The sequence below is a fragment of the Mirounga angustirostris genome, unplaced genomic scaffold (assembly GCF_029215605.1).
Source record: "Mirounga angustirostris isolate CCGP_5_RB_7025 unplaced genomic scaffold, mMirAng1.0.hap1 SCAF_12, whole genome shotgun sequence".
In the NCBI taxonomy this organism is placed as follows: Eukaryota; Metazoa; Chordata; class Mammalia; order Carnivora; family Phocidae; genus Mirounga; species Mirounga angustirostris.
The window spans coordinates 81,687,712-81,709,684 of NW_026991720.1; positions in this window are offsets into that span (position 1 = coordinate 81,687,712).

Here is a 21,973-nt window from a genome sequence, read left to right on the forward strand (position 1 = left end):
CAAGAAAATTCCAACAAACCTCTATTCCTCTGGCAGACACTTTAAGGTGTGAATGAATCCCCTTCACATAGGGTCTAAGCACTTTCAACCTGCTGCTTTTGCACTGAGTCCTGAGGCCAGTGAGTCTGGGCATGATTCTTTAAGAACAGTCTTAGTTTTCTACATCCCTTTGTGTCTCCTGAATATAAGCCCTGTTGGTTTTCAAAGCCAGATATTCTGGGGGCTTGTCTCTGGTGCAGGTCCCAAAGGTTGGCATGCCTGATATAGGGCTCAAACCCCTTACTCCTGGGGGATATTCTCCATATTTGTGAGATGCCTCCTGCTTGTGGGTTACCCCACCAGGGGAAGGATTTTAGGCAAGACCGTGTATCTGCCTCTCCTACCCCATCTTGATGTGGCCTTTTTATCTTCTGTAGTGGAGGATCTGTTTAGCTAGTTTTCAGGTCTGTGTCAGAGAGAAGTGTTTTATATGTAGCTGTAGATTTGTTGTGTCCGTGGGAGGAAGTGAGTTCAGGGTCTTCCTATGCTGTCATCTTGAACTGCCCTCCCCATATCTGGCATTTAGAATGCCTCACACATATTTAGAACAAGGTGAGAATCCTTAAACTGAATTCTGCTTAGTAATTACACATCAGCATTCTTCCCTATTCTAGTTTGAAAAGGAGCTTGCTGCAAGGCAAAATATTACCCTGACCATCCAGATCCCCATATACAGACATTTATGGTTCAGTTATCAGTTTAATTTTTTTTCATTTGGTCATTTTATACATAACAGATGACATCATCCAAATGGCTTTTAGGATAATGCCTCATTTTCACTGAAACATTTTGCCTAACTGAATTTGAGATACCTCCCATTTGGGTACAGCAGCTTTTATAAAAATTGCCTCAACCAGGCTCATTACAGCTAAATTTACACCACCTGTTTTAATGTGCATATTGTCATGACCCACAGAGACTGCATTAAGTAATTAAGAGACAGACCACATAGTGTCATTTGCTGTAACTGAATCTGTGGATTCAATCAATAGCCACCTGAAAGTGCCTGGGGCTCCAGGATTAGGGCACAACCTGCTGAGTCAAGCCCTGGGGGGTCCAAATGGGAGTGCATTAATTTGTGACACCATCATGCTGTTTTCAGTCCCATTTTAATTAGTCATAAAACAGAGCATAAGCCAAGTTGTTTAACAAAACCATCCAAGACTGATTATTCCTTTCCTTAGAAAAGATTTGAAACAGAGCTAAAGATAAAAGAAGATCGCCAACTGAGGAGACATCAATCTTATCTGCCTTTTTAAGGCACAGTTTATCTCTAAAGAAGAGCTGAATCCTGTGTTTGCTGCAGGCTTTCTTATTTTCTACAGACTAAAAGAAATAGCCATTTTGAAGTGCTAATGCAACTGTAAACACAATTCATTTTATTTGAGTTTTTATAGTTCCACTGGTGAAAGGGCTGCACAGCTGTTGTTTGCTAAATTGTCGTTTGTTGGGTTAAAAGTTCGTCACACTCATCCAAAGTACGGTCACTGCTCAGGAATCAGATGACCACACCAGAGCGACATACTATATGGATCATATAATTTATTTTGGATCAGCTTCTTTCCAGATGCTAAAATCTGGTGTATTTATTAAGAATTGGCTTAAGCCCTGATTCACTCTGGAATTCAACTGAAACAGACTAATTGAATGGGACTCTTCCCAACACATATGTCTCCTCCAAGCTGAAAGTGATTTAGGGTTTTGATGGCACTTAGTGACCATTGGATAGATTTGTGCTCATTCTAGGCAGATCACATGCCACAGTGTTTCTACCCTACAAGGAATCTTGAGGTGAATATTTCCCAGATGGCTTTTTCAGACAAAGGTCTCTTACAAAAGAAGGAAAGAATACATTTACCAAGTCCAAAGAACAGTTCATATTGAAGAATTTTTGATGGACAAATTCAGGAGCTTTTTCAAACTCTACAGGGTGCTTTTGGAATATGTTTGGAATATAAACACATACTTGCACATTGCCCAGCTGCCACCTGGCCTAGAGTGTGACCTTTCATAGAATTTTTGTATTTTGAAACAAAAAGGAATCTTGGTGGTCATTGGGGTCAGACTGTCCTTTTACAGAAAAGAAAAATGGGGCCAAAATAAGTTAAGTTATACACTTAGATGAATGCGATCTCCATCCAAAGTTCCACATTCTCTCCCATTCCAGAGGGCATCCTGGGCTCAGGGCATGGGTGCAAATCAGTAGCATGGCACTTACTGGTGACATTCTCTCTCTCCTGCTTTTATATTTACTTCTCTCCCTTTCACTTCTGTTTCTTTTTCTTGCTTTCCCCTACATTTGCTCCTCCTCTCCCACTCTTTTTTTGCTATCTCTCTGTTCAAGAACATCTCCCAATTCTATCCCTCAGTTTTAGTTATTGTACTGACAAGAATAGCCTGTGGAGACAAATTTTTAAAAATCCCACTAAATAATTGTTCGTATAATTTCTGACTCCTTTCAACTTCCAAATGAGTGTTTATCGCCTATAGCATTTGTCTGAAAACTGTACTACCTTATGACATCTGAGATTTTATTGTAATATATTTACTTTTACTTTTTATGAGTATATGTAGACACGGAGATCTCAGATTACTTTGAATCCCCCAGAGTACCTAGTACAGTGCTAGACTATTTGATTGTTTAAAGGGGTTGCTTTTCTATCTGGATCTTTCAGGTCAGTGGCTTTGATTTGGAAAATGTATCCAATTGATCAAATCATTGCTTACAATTCGTTTAGGGAGAAAAAAACACTTTCAAAATGCAGATTTACCTACGTACCTTGAATGGAACGGGCATTTCAATGCCCCATTTCATGATAAAGTGAGGTAATCCTGGCATTTAATTTAGGCATTTTAAATTTTTAGGGATTTAACTTCTCTATTCAATTGAGAAATTACCTCAACTCTTTCATTAAATCTTTGCTTCCACCACACACACACACACCCCACTACACCTGGAGTGCAAATGTGCAGGAGAAGTTCATTTTAATCTGCAAAGTTTATTAACTTAATCTTCAGGCCTATATGTTCAGAATTTGGGTGATAGCTACAGCAAAGTGAATGTTAGAAATACCATGCTAGAATTATAGAAATGTTTTGCAATCCTGATCATTCATCATAATGAAAGTCGATAAATTAAGGAAGTGAGAATAACCCAGGACAACAAAAAGAGCTTGTGAAAGAGCACCAGAAAATATTTGCAATAAGACACAGATGGGGAAATGTGTCACATGCAGCACAAGTGTGACTAAGAGAAGGTGGGGTGGCCCAGAAGAGACTGAGGCTGACAGAGTAATGTAGAGGCCAGTGGGAAGGAAGCAAGGAGGACACTGGCAGGAAGCGCAATGGCTCATGCAGGTGGAGTGACTGGGAGACAGCACAGGAGCTAACTGACCTGGGTGAACCAGTCTTTGCTGCTGACTAACATGGATCACAGGAATATGAAAGGTCAATGAGTGGCAAACTGGATGACATAGATTGTGCTATAAAACTATAGGAGTACTGATACTCCTATAGCGTGTGTGTGTGTGTGTGTGTGTGTGAGAGAGAGAGAGAGAGAGAGAGAGAGGGAGACACAAATGGGCAGGACAAATTACTGAGATAATTTGTGTTGCTCTCACAGCATTTGTTTTCTTCTTATTCAGCACTCATACTGAAAAGCAGGTAACCAGGCCATGGTATTCTCTTGCCCCTGAGGAGATTTGTGTAGCTTGAAATTTGGAAAATGAAAATTGCCTTGGAAAAATTAGCTCTTTAAGATTCACTACATATTCATCATATTATGTTAATTCGCTTTATATGAATTAATGTTGTTTCCTAAATAATTGCATTGAAAAGTATGTTTAAAGTTAATATTTCTGTTAACTTTCCAGTGTTTTTGAGATATAATTGACATATAGCACCATACAAGTTTCAGGTTATAGCATAATGATTTAGCTTACATATATCATGAAATGATTAGTACAATATATTTAGTTAACATCCATCATCTCATACAGATATAAAAAAAAGAAGAAAAAAAATTGTGTTTTTTCCCTTGTGGTGATAACTCTTGGGATTTACTCTTTTAACAACTTTCAGATACACCAAACTCTCATGCAACTTTCAGCAGTGTTAACTACAGTTAACTAGAGTTGTATGTTATATCCCTAATACTATTTATTTTATAACTGGAAGTTTGTACTTTTGACCACTTTCATCCAATTCCCCCTCCCCCACATCCTGCCTCTAGTGGCCACAAATCCGATCTCTTCTGAGTTTCTTTCTTTCTTTCTTTCTTTCTTTCTTTCTTTCTTTCTTTCTTTCTTTCTTTCTTTCTTTCTTTCTTTCTTTCTTCTTTCTTTCTTCTTCTTTTTTCTTTCTTTCTTTCTTTCTTTCTTTCTTCCTCTTTTTTCTTTCTTTCTTTCTTTCTTTCTTTCTTTCTTTCTTTCTTTCTTTCTTTCTTTCTTTCTTCCTCTTTTTTCTTTCTTTTCGTTCATTCATTCGTTCTTTCTTTTTCTCTCTCCCTTTCTCTCTTTTCTTATTTTTGATAGGACACAGGCCAAGAAATGAGTTACTATATTGTTGGACATGATCCTAAATACCATGAGGAGTGTTGCTGCACCACAGTGTGAAAGAACAGGAGTCTATCTAGAACCCAGGGGTTTCCTGGAGCATCTCTTGGTGTTTTTCATGCCTACTGATGAGTCAAATGGGCAACTGCAATAAACCCCAAATTGGCAACATTAAAGTAGGGAGCTCCAAACTCTCGTGAAGCAAGCTATCTAGACTGAAATTCTAGCCAATGTTGAGAAAAGCATAAAACTGGTGATAGAGTGAGGAGCAAATAAATATCACTTGTACCTTTTGGACTCATTGCATTAGTGGAGACAGCATGCTGTTTATTAACTTTTGCATATTAAATCATGGTGTGTATCCCAGAAAATTTTTGAAAAATAAACATATTATGTTTTTATTTTCTAATTGTTGCTATTGTAAATTTCACATGCTTGTATATACTTGTTCTTCTATATGCATGTTCTGGCCAAGCTGGTCTGCTCACTGATATGCTCTGCATATTCCTTTCTCTAACCTTTTCCACCAATTGATGCCATATGCCTTCCCCAGCCTCTCCTCTATGACTTTAGCTCCATTCATCCTTTGTAGCCTATTTTCCTTTTCAGCCCTTGCCCTAATTTTTTTCTTTCATTAATTTTCTATATATTGATTACTTCTCTGTGCCTATTTTGCCCTGTTGATAAGATAGAAATACCAATATCAAACTCAGACAGGGTTTGTGTACATTAAGTGAAGTCAATGTAGGGAAGCATTGAATAAGTGATTAAGCACTACAAAAATATAAATAATATCATGCCTATTTTCTTATGTTTTTCAATATATTGTTATATTTATTATAATTATTTCTTGTGTTATTATTTGTTGTGTGAGTGTCACTGTTATATTACTTATCACTTTGTGTGCCTCCTGTCTGTGTACATATTGCCTTTTTACTAGATAATCAGGGCTTTAAAGAAGGAGTCACTGTTTATTCATGGATCTTCCAGCAGCACAAAGCTGGTACCTTGTACATGAGAGACCCTCAATGATGTCAACAGGGTAATAAATGCTATTACATGATTGATTCTACTATTTGGATTTTGAGTTATAAACTGTTCTATAAAGAATTTTAAAATTAGGGGCACCTGGGTGGCTCAGTCGGTTAAGCATCTGCCTTTGGCTCGGGTCATGTTCCCAGGGTCTGAAGATCGAGTCCCACGTCAGGCTCCCTGTTCTGCAGAGAGCCTGCTTCTCCCAGTGCCTCTCTCTCTCTCTGTCTTTCATGAATAAATAAAATCTTTAAAAACAATTTTTAATTAAAACAGCAGAGTATAAATTAAGGTCCAGAACTTATATATGCTTTATTAAGAGAAATGCTCAACCAAAGGGCACATCCCTCTTGCACCAGTATGCTCCATCCAGTCCACCAGCAACTCATATAAACACACGTCTTAAAGGAGTCTGTTGAATCTACTATGTATAAAACACAGTTCAAATCATAACTTCTCTAAAAGACCTGTAGACCTCTCAGACACAGTTAATGCTCTGACTTATTTCTGTGTCATCTTTTCAGCTATAGACTTTGCTTCACCTGTTGTCCTGCATGCAATTATTCATTTACATGGCTTTTCTTCTGTTGTATGATGACTCTTCGAGGGCAGTGATCATGATTTTTCATTCTCCTATTCCCAGTCCCTACCACAGTTCTTGTAGTGTCTACAATGTTCATTAAATTGGAATTAATTAAAATTAACTAGAGGAAATTGATCATTTATATTGCTTTATAATTACAAAAACGAAAAGGCTTGAGATGAAAATTTGATCTGGGAAAAATATATATACATACATGTCATTATGTAAGTTTCATCATCAAAATAATTTTGGTAAACTTAATGATGACAAGAATACCCAAAGATGATATATTACTGTCAAGCATAGAGTTGAAAAGAAAAAGAACTGTATGGTATCTACTAAATATAGTTCAGTCAATATCTGTTTATGATGCCACTAGTTACTACCTACTCGCTGGTGTTCATCCATAATCAGCAAATTAATAGATTGTATTTCTGATGATACTTCTATTTTTCTGCCTAATGGTGTATTAAGTATGCTCACATTGGGTTTCCTGATTAGAATTAATTGGCACATTAGAACATTGTTTATTGAGCATGGCAAATGTTTGCCTAAATTGTTTTGCTTTCTTATCTTAAAAAAAAAAGAAAAGAAGAAGAAGTGTGCTAGGAAGGCCTACCAGGAGAAGAAAACTAAAGTGTTCTATTGAGAATAGGAGCATCCCTAGTCCCAGTGTCTTGATTTTCAGATCACCAGTGTGACACCAACTGAAGATGAGAAGGGTCTTGGACAGAACTCTGAGTAAAACTAAGTTCTAAGGGATAGGCAGAGCAAGAGAACCTGCAATAGAGACTGAGCTATGGCCAGATAGGGAAGCAAGGAGATTCTAGTGTTAGAGGAATAATCTCAAGGAAGCCAGATAAAGAGTGTTTTAAGAAGAGGGTTATGACCGCAGAATCTAATGCTGGGATAAAGTCAAGTTAATTTAAAATCTAAAAAGTGTTCATTGGTTTGGACAACAAAACGGGCATAGTTTCAGTGCAGCAGTGGGAGAAATAAAGTGCTCCACCCAGCTCCCTCCTCCAGGGTGGAAATGTCTAACCCCTTGATGCTTCACATAGCTGTGGTTATTAGTTCTCAGTTGTGCCCCACAGGGGGGATTGCAACAGTCACTGGGAACTGCCTCACCAAGAATTATATCCTCTCCCTTGGTAGATCATGACCAAACACTTCCTGATGTGAGAAAACAAAGACCTCCTGTTTCAATTTAGGATAATTCTGAAGGGCCATCTTAATTCCATAGCTCTTACAGTTTTGGCTGAGATCAAAAAATTTTCTGCTCATGATTCCTCATATGATCCTCATATCAGAGTACATTTCAGGAAATTCAGTCTAAGACAGCTAGTACCAGAAGTGGTCCTACAAAGTGGATTCTAAATTGAAATTTGGAGACGGATCTCTCATTGACCAGCTCACAATGGGGACCCCCTCACCGGGAGTGGTTGGAGTATGGATAGCCCCTGGGATGTTATGATAGTACAGTTGCTGAAGATTTTACTGATGGTGAACTGGGATGGAATTCCAGTGGGCAAGCATTTGCTGACTATGGAATGCCTCTGGCATTTCTGAGGAATGGGTGAGAATACCTTCTTAATTTGAGTGGCTATTGCTGATCAACATTGAAGAGAGATCAAGATGGGCTAAATGTGATAAATAACTAATTAGAGGCACAATGTGAGAGTCAGAGAGCATCCTTGGCATTGTTATAAAAGTCTTAATCTCCTGCAACTAGAGAGCAGAAAGAGGAGAGGACTAGGGTTTACAATTTATTTGTATGAGTAGGGGAACTATACAAGATGGGAACAATATGTACTGGCAAGAGGCAGGAGTATGTGTCAAAGATTGGAGCCCGAGGGTACTAAATCAAGGGGGAATCTAACATGAAGTTGAATGGAGAAAGCTTATCAATATGGTTTTACAACAAGCCCAACAGAGAGAGCATCTGATCCCAGACCGTCAAGTGCCTATGTGGCCAGAATTTCCCTCGTGAGCTGTAATCACCAAGTCATAAGCAGGGAATGGGTCAGCAGAAATCCATTTTAAGATGGAAGTGGTACATCTGGAATCAAGCAGAAGCAGAGTCAGAAAACACAAGTAAACTGCATGAGCACATGTCCCGGATACCACTGTCATCTGGCACCTCTTTCTCAGCTCACTCCTACTGCCTCAGGAAAAGCCCTTTATGGTTTCCAGAGAGGAGAAAAAAGGAGCAGGATTAATGGGTGGGTCAGCTGGATGATTGGTGCAAGTGAAAAATGGATGTTTCTGTACTACAAGTGACAGGTTCTGGCCTAAGAAGAAATTGGTAAGAAATCCTCCCAAAGAGCAGACCTCCCTTTGGTGGACCAGTTCAGCCATTTTGTAGGAAAGAGACTGCCCAAGATAACTGCCACACCCCTGAGGTTGAGCGGTTCCCTTTCTTTCTCTCTGTCTTTTTTTTTTAGAGAGGGAGAGAGAGAGAGAGAATGCGGAGTGGCACAGAGAGAGAGGGAAAGAGAATCTTAAGCAGGCTCCACACCCGCTGTGGAGCCCAACACTGACCTATCTTGGGACACTGAGATCACGCCCAGAGCCCAAATCAAGAGTCGGATGTTAAACTGACTGAGCCACCTAGGCACCCCAGTTAAGTGGTTCCCTTAAATGTTGCACCCTAAGTCCTCACTTGCCTTATCTAGTCCCAAGAGAACAAGGGATTTACTGGTCCTATCACGTTACTACACAACTCAGAACCAATCAGCCTGATAGACATGGGTTGGCCCCTTCCAGGTGTAGCTGAGGTGCCAGCTTGGGGAGGATACCTTGTGAGAAAGGCGCCATCTTCCCACCTGTCAGATTGAGCCTAAATCAGCACCTATTGTATGCAGCTGTGTATACGGAGGTAGAATTTGGGGCTTGGAACTGGAAGAGCTAAGGAGGAGTGGCTCTGATTGCCATCACTCACAATGACCCACTTGGAAGGAATTTGAGTTTTCCTCACATATAGTTTTAGATTAGAGATTCTGGTTCCCAGTAACCGTACCATGAGGCTTTAGACTGCCGCTGCAACCCAGTCTTCCGGGATCCTCATGCCAAGACACGAGCCGAGAAAAAAATGAGCTACTATCCCTGCAGGGGTGATTGATCAGGTGAGGCAGGACAGCTGTTATGTAATGCGGGGAGGGAGGACTATGTTTGACCCTCCAGTGATTCTCAGGGACATCTGTTGGCAATGCCTTGTCCAGCTTTAATGATATATAGAAAAGTAGAGCAGCTGCAACCTGGGAGTGGCACGTAACCAGGGGCTCCAATCCTTCAGGAATGATGCTGAGTCAGCCAACCAGGCAAATTGCCTCCACCGGCGGAGCTGTTGGCTGAGGGAAAGGGCAACTAAAATGGGTGGTGGAGGAGGGAGAAGATGAGCACCCGTCGTAGTTTTGAGATCAGGGGGAGCCATAGGGGCTCTAGTTCATTCCACCAACACTTGTCTCCTAATTTGCCCCAGGAAACCAGGCTAACCAGAATCCTGGCCAAGCTTTTCCCTGACGGGGAGAAATCACTTAAGAAGCAAGTGGTTGTAAGCCCCTCAAAGAGTAGATGTAGTGGATACCATCTTGCTACACCCAGTCCCTTCTGGAAGGCCAAATTCTCTGGTTGCAGTACTTATTCCAGAGACCCAGTGTAAGACACGGGGTGCTGCGTAAGAAAAGCGGAGGGGAAGCAAAGACAGTAATGGCAGAGGGTTCTTTCAAGAAGGCAAAAAACGTTGTGGTAGCTGGAAGAAGCAGGTTGGGCTAAGAGTTTCTTTTGTTTAATTGGTTGGTTGGTTGTTTTAAGATAGGAAAAACTTAATTATGCTTAATTGTTTTTTAATTTAAATTCAATTAATTAACATATAGTGTATAGGTTTCAGAGGTAGAGTTCAGTGATTCATCAGTCTTATACCCACTGCTCATTACATCACATGCCCTCCTTAATGCCCATCAGCCAGTTACCCACCCCCCTGGTAACCCTCATTTTCTTTCCTATGATTAAGAGTCTCTTATGGTTTGTCTCCTCTGATTTCATCTTGTTTGATTCTTCCCTCCATTCCCTTATGATCCTCTGTTGTGTTTCTTAAATTCCACATATGAGTGAGATCATATAATTGTCTTTCTCTGACTGACTTATTTCACTTAGCACAATACCCTCTAGTTCCATCCACGTTGTTGCAATGGCAAGATTTAATTTTTTTGGTGTCTGAATAATATTCCATTGTATATATACCACATCTTCTTTATCCATTCATCTGCCAATGGACATTTGGGCTCTTTCCATAGTTTGGCTATTGTGGACATTGCTGCTATAATCATCGGGGTGCAGGTGCCCCTTCAGATCATTACATTTGTACCTTTGGGGTAAATACCCAGTAGTGCAATTTCTGGGTCGTATGGTAGCTCTATTTTCAACTTTTTGAGGAAACTCCATACTGTTTTCCAGAGTGGCTATATCAGCTTCCATTCCCACCAACAGTGTAAGAGGGTTCCCCTTTCTCCACATCCTGGCCAACATCTGTCCTTTCCTGACTTGTTATAGTTTTAGCCATTCTGACCAGTGTGAAGTGGTATCTCAATGTGATTTTGATTTGTATTTGATGCCAAGTGATGGTGAACATTTTTTCATGAGTCTGTTGGCCATTTGTATGTCTTCTTTGGAGAAATGTCTGTTCATGACTTCTGCCTGTTTCTTTCTTCTTTTTTTTTTTTTAAAGATTTTATTTATTTGACAGAGAGAGAGATAGTGAGAACAGGAACACAAGCAGGGGGAGTGGGAGAGGGAGAAGCAGGCTTCCTGCAGAGCAGGGAGCCCGATGCGGGGCTCGATCCTAGGACCCTGGGATCATGACCTGAGCCGAAGGCAGAGGCTTAACGACTGAGCCACCCAGGTGCCCCCTTCTGCCCGTTTCTTGATTGGATTATTTGTTTTTTGGGCATGGAGTTTGATAAGTTCTTTGTAGATTTTGGATACTAGCCCTTCAGCTGATAAGACATTTGCAAGTATCTTTTCCCGTTCTTTTGGTTGTCTTTTGGTTTTGTCGACTGTTCCTTTTGCTGTGCAAAAGCTTTTTAGCTTGACAAAGTCCCAATAGTTCATTTTTGCCTTTGTTTCCCTTGCCTTTGGAGATGTGTCTAGCAAGAAGTTGCTGCGGCCGAGGTCAAAGAGGTCGCTGCCTGTGTTCTCCTTTAAGATTTTTTGATGTATTCCTGTCCCACATTTAGGTCTTTCATCCATTTGACTCTATTTTTGTGTGAGGTGTAAGGAAATGGTCCAGTTTCATTCTTCTGCGTGTGGCTTTCTGATTTTCCCAGCACCACTTGTTGAAGAGATTATCTTTTTCCCACTGGACATTCTTTCCTGTTTTGTCGAAGATGAGTTGACCATAGAGTTGAGGGTCCATTTCTGGGCTCTCTATTCTGTTCCATTGATCTATGTGTCTTTTTTGTGCCAGTACCATCTTGTCTTGATGATTACAGCTTTGTCATAGAGCTTGAAGTCTGGAATTGTGATGCCACCAGCTTTGGTTTTCTTTTTCAACATTCCTTTGGCTATTGAGGGTCCTTTCTGGTTCCATACAATTATTTGTTCCAGCTCTGTGAAAAATGTTGATGGTATTTTGATAGGGATTATATTGAATGTATAGCTTGCTCTAGGTAGCATAGACATTTTAAAAATACTTGTTCTTCCGATCCATGAGCATGCAATGTTTTTCCATTTCTTTGTGTCTTAATTATTGATGGAAAAGAAAGGAAGAGGTGGAACATACAGAAAAAGGTGAGGAAAAAGAATGGAATGAGGTGATGGGGTAGAAGGAAGGATGGAATCAAAGGTTTAAGAGGAAAACCTTAACCTTATTTTAGTGTACAGTATGATTTATAAATCTCATCCAGTGTTTTGCAAATGGTTAGTCATTCATTTCAACACTATTCTCAACTAGCTCACTTTTTCACCACTTACATAAATTGCTACTTTTATCATAAACTGAATCCTCATACATTCATGAGCCTGTTTTCAAATTCTTGCATTGCATAACCTCTTTATTTCTCATCCAAAATTAAAATAAAATTGCTCTAGTTTTTATGTAACATTTAATTGATAGGATAAAACATTTCTATTCCTTCTCATTGCTGTCTTTTTTTAATTTCAAAATTTATTTTTTATATACCATGTGTTTACTTTTGGGGTTTATTTTCAGGACTTTATTTTTTTTAAAGATTTTATTTATTTGAGAGAAAGAAAGAGTGAGAGGGAGCAGGAGAGGGGAGAGGGTCACAGGGAGAAGCAGACTCCCCGATGAGCAAGGAGCCCGATGCAGGACTCGATCCCAGGACCCTGAGATGGCAGGCAGTCTCTTAACCAACTGAGCCACCCAGGCACCCCTTCAGGACTTTTTAAAATCTTTTCATTGCCATTCAGAATCTTTGCATTTTTTCAAATTTTTGTTTGTTAGGATGGAGAGGGCTACAGATTTTATTGTATTGATCTCTTATTGATCCCCTTATGGAATTTTTATGGGTGTTTTACATTTATTCATTTTCTTTAGGGTTTTTCAGATAGCAATATTTCTCTTTTGAATAATTTATATCTAATTTATTTCTTGTTAACCTTATTAGCTAGAACCTACTACACTGTCCTCCAAGGTGGAGATTTGAGTGTGGGAAATTGGGGGAGTGCTTGTGTGAGTGGGGAGAAGAAAACATGTTTGGGGACATCGGGAAGGTGGGTTGTTACACAATCACAGTCAAGTCCTTAGCCGCCCACAGGTTACTCTAAAGCTCACCCGATCCTTCAGAGCTGTGGCAGGGGACCCCCAGATGACCAGTCACCGGATGCTGGTTGTCCCTAAAGGGAGAATGGCCTTAATTAAGCCAGGTGATTCACATCACAATGTGCAAATCCTGCAGACAGCTGAGCGCTGAGAGCTGTCTTGGTTCGTGGGTTCCTCGGGAGCTTCCCAGGTGTGATGTGAAACCAGCCCCCGTACTCAGAGGGCAGGGAGACAGTGAAGAAAGAGGCAGGCCATCCAGGTTAGTAGGTGGCAGTTTTAATAAGCAAAGGGAACTTACATAGGAGGCTTGTCTTGGGAGGCAGTAAGATAAATCGATCCTCGTATCTGCCGGCCACATCTTAAAAGTTTATACAGAGGCCTTAACTGGGATCAGTCCCGGGTACCATGTAACTGTTCTCAACACCACATCACTGTCTCAAGACTTTGTCCTTGGAGAAGGCTCTCGAAGTGGAAAAGGCAAGCAGAACCCATGTGCCAAAGACAGGGGAGGGGGTGCAGGCTCTCTGATCACCGACGTCCAGCTCACAGGTCAGCTGACGGTCACGTCTTCTTGATGATGTTCCCCTAACAGGCTGTGGACCAGGCAGCACTCCCAGTGGCAAGAAGGTAAGTGCTGGTTCTGGGGGGCCTGGGCAAGCACATCATAACATTCGCTACGCTCCTTATATGAAAGATGAGGCCATGTTTGTGTTATGTTTTGAATATGGTCAGGGATTAACTGACTCCCATAGTTTTTGACAAACAACTAAAATTTACCTGCACATTTGTGATATCTTTTGTGTTGGCAATGTAACACAGTTTCCCCTCTTCCGGCTTCCCCCCTTCCCCCCTCCTCCCCACCCCACCCTAGCTGCACCCACGTGATGTGACAGCTAGAAGCCTGGGAAGTACATTTTTTAGAATCTTTACCAGGAGGTTCCAGTTTGGGTTCCATGAATCAGAAACACGTGCTTGAGGTTTGGAGGAAAGAAAAGCAGCTGAGGCCATGTTATTGCTCCTCGGGCAGCGGTGGGAGGATGTATGGGTTTGGGCAGAGATACTGCAGCTGCCTCTGGCCATTTTTCTAAAAGTTGTCTGCCGCAGTTTGCGCAGCATAATCTAGTGACTTTCAACACATCATCAGCATCACCTGGGAACTTGCAACAATGCAAATCCGTGGATCTACTCCAAACCTACACGTTCAGAAGCCCTGGAGGTAAGTGTTTTGCTGAGTCCCCCTAGTTGATTCCATATATGAAAGCTGAGGACTGCTGGAGTCCATTTTCATACAACAGCTCAGGGCCAAGTTTGCCAACCGGGGTTGGTTATCAGAATTACCAGGAGTGGTTCTAAAATCTTCAGATTCCTGGGGACCACTACATACTTCCCCCTAATTAAGACTCTCCAGAAAAAGGGCCTATGAATCCATATGCTTACAGGTATCCCCAGGTGATTCTGATTGTTGATCAAATGTGAGAAGTTGCTCGAGTATTGCTCTGTGGTCCTCCCAGTTTCTTGTTTAAACAGCATTCCCTTTTTCCTTTTAGTTACCAAGGGAGGAAAAAGCAATTACATGAAAAAGCTGTGACTTGTTTGGAAATTGTGCTCATTCAACATAAAACCCTTTTGAAACTTTCCGTTCTACACTTCTGCCTTTCTCAGTTCCAACCGAGACTGACCTGCCTCAGCCCAGTGATCTCACCATCCCTGTTGAAACTGCAGATACTGGGCTCCATTCAGACCTAGGGAATCGCATCTCTGGGCCTGGGGCAGGTTAGCAAATACAGCAACACACAAACATTTGAAAGCCACCAACCAGTTGTTCCATGGTTTACACAGACCACACCAGAGCTTACCACCGGCTGCGCTCTCTATGCTCCAAGGGCAAATAGGACAGAGGGCCATCTTTGGAGTCCTGGTGTGAGCTCTGGGCTTCCGTTTCTTCATGGGTCAGTGAGGGTGTGGAAAGAGATTGTCTCTAATTTCTCCTACTCTAAAGTGAAATGATTAGATTGTGTCTTACCAACCTATCCACACAGCCACTTCAAAGAACCATAAATAATGTGATATGGTTTCCCTTGGGCGTCCTGCTTGACCGCATCATTTATTGCATTAGCTAGAGGAAAATATTTTAGTTTTATTGCCCTTGTTGGCACAAAACAAAGGGGAAAGAGAAGAATGTTCTAAATATTTGTTCATACTTTGATCCATTTCTCACAAACTTGTTTTTCTTTTTTATTCAAAATATCTAAAATGCTGATCGTAATCTTGGACAGTCTTACAAGATGACTGAATTAGATGTTACTACTAAATGAAAATATTAAATGCTTAAGTAGCACAAAGTCAGTAATATCCAAAAGCATCACATTTTATTTCAATGTTTAATTTTAGTTATAACTCTTCTTTATTGTAAAAATATGATCTATACATGATATTTTATTAACAGCTAACAATGACTACATGTTTAACTATTCAGGCTTTTTCTTATTGTTTTTAGTTAAAAATGTGTCTTTTTAGCCTGTGAATAAGTAATGATAATCTATTTGCTTATAGTGAAACTAAACACATGTTGAGAAGCATCTAGCACCATGCCTTGAATTGGTATTTAGTAAATGTTTTTTGAATGGTGAGTGGATACTCCCCAAAATATTTCTGACACAAGTAATGATTTTTAAAAGTACCTTTTGCATAATTTGAATAATGAATAGTAAGTCTTTCTTTAAAAGGCTTACAGAGGCTTCAGTTTTCTTTGTCTACAATTTTAATGTATCTTAAGATAATTTCCTATTGCCCTGAAATTGCTCTGGATAAATTGGGTTCTTATGGGCATGGAAGTGACAACTGTGAGATTGCAGAAACCACATTATTTCTTTGGTAAGGGAATTTTGGTGTGTGCAGGGACCATCTTATTGAAGAAAGGTGAATCGGGAAAAATTATATGAAGGTAAAATTGAGCAACCATCTGAAAATGATTAAAAGTTCTCAAGTTGTTTGGTTACTTAATCTGGAATTAAATAAAAAGTGTTGATTTGCTGGCTTCTACTTACTAAGATGCTCCCCAAAGTTAATTTAATAGTCCCCTTATTTCTGGAATATTCCAGTCTGCTAAAGTGTTATGAGTTAATGACAAGGAAAGGACACAGCCATGGCTAATCGTCATGGCCCAATAAAGCCAAGTCTATTTACCTTCAGGGCTCAGTTCAGGATCTGTTTAGCCCGGTTTTTTCCTGGCTGAGAAGTCAGCCAGATCCTTAATTTCAAAATTGAATCATTTCATTTTATTTTGATGGCTTGGCTTTTGTATTCATAGTTCCTATGACGTTTATTATTGGTACATTTTTAGAAATAAAAGTCTATAGTGATTATTATGTTTTTGGCCTGAGGGTAGATTTCATTTTATAACTGGTAAAAAAAAAATAATACTGGTGCAATAAAATGTATAGTTTGTATAAAACATACCAAAATTATTTGAAAACATGTAAATTATTGAATAAGAAAATTTCTTGCTATTCCTAAGACTTTATTCATCATTTAGCATGAGAAATGTTAATATGCTGAGCAGAAAGGCTAATATAAGACCTTTGACATTGTGAGACTCACAGGTTTTTGAAAGAATGAAGGTTATTTTATATTTAAAAAAACCCATCAAATTCCTGACCTAAGTTATATTTGATGTGATTAAACCATGCACAAAGTCAATTTACTTTTTATAAGAACTAATAAGAATTTTGAAATGATTTGTGTGCATTTGAGAAACCTATCAGACTTGATAAAATAGAATTTTCCTTGGTAATATTTTGCTGTAAGAAAAGGGGTCTTCTGTAAACTAACCAAAGTTCCTAGAGAATTGGAAGAATAATAATGCCACATAAAGAATAATGAATTCACATAATCAGAGTAAGATGTACTTGATTCTGAGTTATGAGACAGCCAGCCAGCCCCAGATACTGGACTTTGTCATAACTTGTAGACTCACTTCAGGCAGAAACCTTGGTCAGAAATACCACTTTCATGATTATACTGGACAAGCTTTTTCTAGATTGGGAACAGTAGTGGACTATCAGAGTATTATACATTCTCTTATTATATATGATGCATTCTAAAAACATGGCTCTCCCTCCCCTGTTAGAATCAAAATAAAATTTTAAAAAGCAGAAGAATCAGCATAGAAAGTATTTTGACGAGATTTTTCAAGCTCTGTATTTACATCTCATGTCTGTAATAAAATAAAAGCATACCATAGCTCCCTAATCTTTGTTTCCATAATACAGAGGTGTGAAAATAAAAAAGATTCCATATGTAAATTGATAAAGGAATAAAATAAGGGGCACCTGGGTGGCTCAATCGGTTAAGAGGTTGACTTCTGGTCATGATCTCTGGGTCCTGGGATCCAGTTCCGTGCTCAGCAGGGAGTCTGCTTATCCCTCTCCCTCTCTCTTTGCCCCTACCCTAGCTCCCGTGCATGCGTGTGCCTGCGCTCTTTCTCAAATAAATGGATAAAATCTTTAATAAAGAAGAGAATAAAGTAGGAAAAATTAGTTCCTCTAGCAAAAAATAAATCCTTTAAAAAAAAAAAAGCTCATTTCCAAAATAATTGCCTCAGACTAGTGGTTCTCAAAGTCTGGTGTCTGGACCAGCAGTGGCATCACCTTCACCTTTATCAATGCAGATTTTCAGATCCCCCCTCCCCCCACACCTAGTGAATCAGAAACTTTGAAAGTAGAGCCCATCAGTCTGAGTTTTGACAAGTTCCCCATGTCATTCTAATGTCCACTACAGTTTGAGGACAGCTACCTTAGACCAGGGAACGTAAGTTAACAAAACTAAAATAGATAGGTCTGAATTGCTGGGTTGACTCATTGGTTCTCATTGACTCTCAGTCCTGCCTACTGATCCCACTTGGAGATGTTTCCAAGACCCCAACCCAAATCAAATGATTCAGAATCTCTGCCTTAACATCAGCATTTTAAAATTTCTCTGGTGGTTCTAATCAGCAGGATTGAGAGACATGGTTATTAGTTTTGTGTGCCTGTTCTCTAGGTCAACCATTTGCTGCATATTCAGCGTAGACTAATGTGTGGTTATTCCTGTTGCCCTTTTCTGTTGACAGATTCCCTGTTTAACCTGGCTACCCCATTCGCTGAAACTATAGAGAGCCAAAGAGAGCATGGATCAGCTACTACGGTAGCTTCTGTGGGAGTTGCTCTCGTTTGGGGAACTTCTATATTCAATTTAAAAATCAGCCCACTATCTCTTGGATTATTAAATAGACTTCACTACTGTTATTCTTGCTCTGTCTTATCCCTTTTCAATTAGTTCTCCACATAATGCTGTAGCCAGCATTTTGTTTCTAAAATATAAATCTGATCACATCCATATTCTCAAAAATGGCTTTCAAGGCTGCACATAAGGGGGTCCCTATTCCTCTATCCACTATTTTCCTCCCCGAATTCCTTCTATGCTGCAGCCATACAAAATATTTTGTTTGGTAGTTTGAACACAGCACATTTTTTTTTTTAACAGAATACCTGTTATTCTCCCTACTTGGAACACTGCTCCCTGACAGACAGGTGGCCCCATCACCATTACCCATTCGTCTGAGACTTTGATATGATTTCTTCCAACCTCACTGATCCAAGCTTGAGATAACACTCCCTGAGGTTCCTTAGAATCTCCCTTATGACACTTTGTTATATAGCTTGCTTACTTATCTGAAAGTCCCAGTGGACTTAAAAAATTAAAGAAAGCATTGTTGATATATTTCTTGTTAATTCTTCATTTCCTACATCTAACACAGAGCTAATACATAATGTTTTCAATAAGCTTTTATTGAGTAAATGAAAAGATGAATTTAAAACAACCTAAAGACAGGTAATACAACCAAATAGCAAGTTAAAAGTAAGCAAGAAATGCACCAAAGGAAAAACAAAAAGGCAATATAGAGTCAGGAGTGAAAGTTGTGCTTTAACTGTGTGGTGATAGACCTAGGGTCCAGATGGCTGAGCTCCCAGGTAAATTACCTTTTTCCTACACCAGCCCGACACTTTAATTCTTTCCTTTCCAACTTGCATGAAGTAACTGTCTTCTGGTAAACCATTTTAGAAATGCCATTGTTTTATTAAAGGGAAGTGCATTTCTCTTAATTGGTCTGCATTTCCCATACTGTTTTCCTCAAGCACTAGATACACAAGATTTTAATAGATATTTCATATAAAAATGTTCTCTGGCCAAGTAAGTTTGGGAGGTACTAGATTAAATTAAGCAGCTTTCTTTAGTGTAAACATATTCAGAACTTTTATTGTGCTAACCTATTTGGTTAATCTCCAAAAGAAAAAAATAGTAAGCATTTATTTGAGGGGTTTTTTTGGGGGGGTGGAGGGGAGACATCTTGCAGAAGTAATTGTCACTTAATTGAAACAGTTTGAGAAACAACAGTTGAAAAGTATCAGCAAATTTTTTACTCTAAGAAAGTTGAGGGGGGAAAAGAGAAGGGGAGCATTGCAGAGAGATTCCCTCCATCCCTCAGGAAATTAATTGATCAGAATTATTTTCTGAACCATGGGAACTTTGTGAGCTTGCAAAAAGAAAATCTATATGTAGAAATATCAATTTATATATTTTCAAGGCTATTTAAAAGTATGCATTAAATATACGAATATACTGCATACAATATATGATATGAGCATAAAATATTCATCTTTCTATAACTACACATTCTTGTGGAACATAAAATCCACTGTGGTGCATCGATTTTCTGAAATGTAAAACTATAAAGGTATAACAGTTCAGAGAAAAAGTCTTGTAATGCTGGCTGAAATAGACAGGAAAGAAAAGATTCAGGAGGGACCTAAATGGGCCCTGAGGGAGAATAATATGAGACCTTTTGGGAATCTTGGAACTTGGGGTTCAGATTATATTGAACAGTGGAATGAGGCACCATTCATTTCCAAAGTTAGGCTTTGGGTGTCACTGGGTAGCTTTAGTGGGTACCTCTACTCCATGAATACATTTATACTTAGAAGGCTCCTAGGAGAAAAGGTACACCTTGATCATGGGGCTCACCTATATCCCTAATCAATCAGTGTGGTATTCCCACAGGTGGATGTGGAACCCCAGCAGGACCCGAGTCCTTCATGAGATTAGATAAACACTGGGAAAGAGAGAGGCTTGCTTTCTTTTTATTCATAAAGTACAGAGATACTGAGCGGAGGCTGACAGTGGTCCTCTTTCCTTCCAATGTGGAAAAGCTGGCAAAAGAATCGAGTTGTCACAAAGAGGGAAGCAGAGCCCAGAAACAGAAACTGAGATGGCTTTGTAGAGACCTGGGATCAAAATGTGCTCAAAATCTGTGCTTGACTACCCATGTGTATAAATCAATACTTTATTTACTTACTTATTCACTTATTTAAGCTAGCTTGAATTTGCTTTTGGTTTCTTTTAGAGAGAGGCTTTTACTAATGGAGTGACTTTTTCACAAGAAGGAGGCAGGAAATGGATGAGGCCACTGGCAGAAGTTTTCCCTCAGGATCTTGGGGAGCAAGACTCTAGGGATTCAGGAAGAGGTGTCTGATGTTCAGACTTGAAGAATTGCTAGAGCTTCCAGCAAAGTTAGCAGTGATATTTAATGTCCAGTTGCACCAGTAGGAAGAACTGCCATCTGTCACTGGGCCATGCTCAACTAATGGTAGAAAAGGGCTTGGAAATGGAATTTGACCTCTAGGAGCTTTACTTGAGATATTGCTCACTTGGAATCTGAAGGGTAAGTCCAATGACAAATATTTAATAATTCACCACAGCAAATGTTGAAAATTCCTAGAAAAACAGAAGTCCTTACAAATATTGTAATTTCTGTAAGCAAGATTGGTGGAGGCTTATAGCAATTGTGGTTTAAGGTACAGTTTTATGTGTATCTCAGACTTCTTACGTGGAAAAGATGTGAGAAGAGGTCATTGCAGAGAAAGGGAAATATTGACAAAAAACCTTGGCAGATTCATAGGGCTTTGAGACAACATCAGACTGACAAGACAAAGTGAAATTTTAGAGAGGGGTGTGAGAAGTAAGGCTGGCTAGCTAGAAGGCTGGAGTATAGTGCAGCTTGCCAGAGAAGTTTAAATTGAGTTTAATATGAAATAGTGGGTAAGAAGAGGGTTTTATATCACCAAATAATATAAACTGAGCATCCTTTATTTCACTTGGTTTCAATATAAATACAATCACACTTATTTTCTAGCTAGTTGTTTGCGTTTTCAGGTTTCCTTCTATAGCATAAGGTCCTCTGTTTCTCTTTTTAAGATGTCCCACTATATTTCCACCCCAACCCCACACTGAGTTGTCCAAGAACCAAGGGGCTTACTCATAAAAGAGATTAGTTCTGCTTCAAACACTAGACTGGAAGAGAAGACTGTAAAAATCAGATTAGTCCATAACCAGCATTGGCTTGTTCATGAGTATCTCACACAATTAGATGATGTTTCTGCCCTCCTTCAGAAGTGCACTGCTCGTCCAGATTCCTGTCCAGGATGGCCTGGTGACCATATTTCAGCTTCAAGGATACAGACCTTAAATAAACATTTATTTTCTAGATGTTTCCAAAAACATAACACCATACCACAGTGGTTGGGGTTCTGAACCCACACTGACTCACAAGGAAGCTAGAGCACAGGGATGTTCTTAGAGCATAAACTCAAAATTCCACAAGCTCTGCCTCCCAGCAGCTGATCATGGAGTACATTTTGCTGCCCTGCTGTAAATTGGCTACAAGTTGAACAATACCAGGTGTTCTTGAGAATGTGGATAAACTGCAAGTTTTATAAAATGCTGGTAGGAGTACAAATTGCTACACCCACCTTGAAAAACAGTATCCCATTCATCAGAGTTCTAGTTGTGACTCTGCTTATACATAGCAATTCTTCCCAAAATACAAGCTCAAGATGAGCCTGCTCATGGCTGTATTGACAAAAGAAGGGGAACTGATTGAAATGGTTG